Genomic DNA, 632 nt, shown 5'->3' on the forward strand with positions numbered 1-632 from the left:
CAATGTTATCAACATAAAATCTCATATGATCAAGACCCATTCACAAAATCATATAGGCTATACGACATAATTAAAACAAAACAAAATAATGGCATAGCATAAAGAGTCAAAGAAGTCAAGAACTGTTACAAATCATAATATGTCAATTAAAGACAAGTAAAAGAAACGAGTAAGTCCTGAAACCAGAAACAACAACTGAATCCATAAAGTGCCATAAAGAAGAAATAAACCTAAGGGTAAGATGGGGCCTAGGTCTAAAGTCTTCTAAACTATGGTTGAGGCGGAGGATGGTCATTCTGATCATCAGGAATAACAATGTTCTGGTCACCCCGGATAAGCACAGATAACTTCTGAAATTCCGAACAAAACATAGCATTCTGAGCTTCAGCAGTAGATTGAATCATATTCCTCAACTCCTGAAATTGGTTGTCTGAATAGGCAGTATGGCGCTCTTCATACTGTTCCATGCCTGCACAATAAGAATCTTTCAATCCTTGGAAGTGAAGATCCATACGGTTGTTAAGCCGTTACTCCATAGCTTCCATCTGAGCTAGACCAAAAGCAGAGTTCTGAGGTGCTGTTCCAGAAGACTCCCCCTGAGTTGTAGCATATTGATTACACATGTCACCCTG

The sequence above is a fragment of the Lupinus angustifolius genome, chromosome LG03 (assembly GCF_001865875.1).
Source record: "Lupinus angustifolius cultivar Tanjil chromosome LG03, LupAngTanjil_v1.0, whole genome shotgun sequence".
Lineage (NCBI taxonomy): Eukaryota > Viridiplantae > Streptophyta > Magnoliopsida > Fabales > Fabaceae > Lupinus > Lupinus angustifolius.